This window comes from Hipposideros armiger, unplaced genomic scaffold, assembly GCF_001890085.2.
Source record: "Hipposideros armiger isolate ML-2016 unplaced genomic scaffold, ASM189008v1 scaffold_3557, whole genome shotgun sequence".
In the NCBI taxonomy this organism is placed as follows: Eukaryota; Metazoa; Chordata; class Mammalia; order Chiroptera; family Hipposideridae; genus Hipposideros; species Hipposideros armiger.
In genome coordinates, this window is record NW_017734805.1 from 7,944 (window position 1) to 8,982 (window position 1,039).

The 1,039-nt window shown below is 39.1% G+C and overlaps 1 long non-coding RNA gene across 1 annotated transcript in view; it reads left to right on the forward strand.

Annotated features, from left to right (window-relative positions):
• The window catches only part of LOC109378772 (uncharacterized), a 6,957-nt gene extending 5,992 nt beyond the window's left edge, over window positions 1–965 (forward strand). Inside the window, exon 2 of the long non-coding RNA XR_002123062.1 lies at window positions 770–965. This is a non-coding gene — a long non-coding RNA (uncharacterized LOC109378772). The remainder of the gene's footprint in view (window positions 1–769) is intronic.
• The last annotated feature ends 74 nt before the right edge of the window (window positions 966–1,039 follow it).

The window sequence follows — 1,039 nt, forward strand, 5'->3', positions numbered from 1 at the left end:
AACTGGGTGGGCCAGACATTACCTGCAAACTCCCAGTCATCCATGGCTGGTGCTTCTCACCCTCCATGACAATTTGCTTGCCCTTCTCTCAACTGAGATCAGAAGGATATTATGTTCGTGACTCTTCCAACCCTGAAGGAGTGACTGGGTGAGAATGGAACTAAAATTATTGTCTAAATTACTACATAGGCCTTCAGAAATTCACCATTTATACTACACATGGGAGCCAGGAGATGTTATAATACAGACATAATGCTTCACAGAGAACTCTCCCCATCGTGAAACTGGAAGGGTTCCACTGGGAGAGGTGACTGGACTCTAGAAGTCGAGGATGGTCCACACTACTAAAATGTGTAATATGTACTCAGGATTACCTTGCAAGTTTCAACATGCACAAAATTATTTCTATATGGCTTTTCAAAATACTTGGCCATAGTGTCTAAGAATCTGGTTTAAATTTTTTAAATTCATCCTTTTTATTTGAAATTTGAACCAAAACAAACACAAACCAACATGATTTTGTCTTTGGCCTAGTATACAATAGGTGCTGTATAGATATTTTGTTGAATGAATGGATGGATGCATGCTTTCACTATCCAGTCTTCACATAGCTCATTGAATAAGTATTAGGAATCAACGATATATGATGCTAAAAGTAGTTTTTATATGCTTGTAAAGCATATTGTTCTTAATGTATCCTGTCTACTTTGCTTCTGTTGTTGTCGTTGGTTCATTAATCAACTCTCATATGCTTATTTAACCTTTGCAGATCCCCCTGAAAATACAATCTCAAGGACTTATTCAACCACAAAAGCCAATTGCTCTAAAAGCTGAGCTGAGAGATGGGACTGTAAGTGGAGCCTGACTTTCCCTAAGGACTTACACTTTGTTCTTCAAGGGACCTGTATCCCACAGCACCCCAGACCTCGATTTACTTTGTGAATAAAACCCAGAAATGAAGATGAGCCTGACCTACTGCACTTGATGGATGACTAGGAAGTCTGTACATTCATTTAGCTTTCTCAGTGTCTACAGAGTA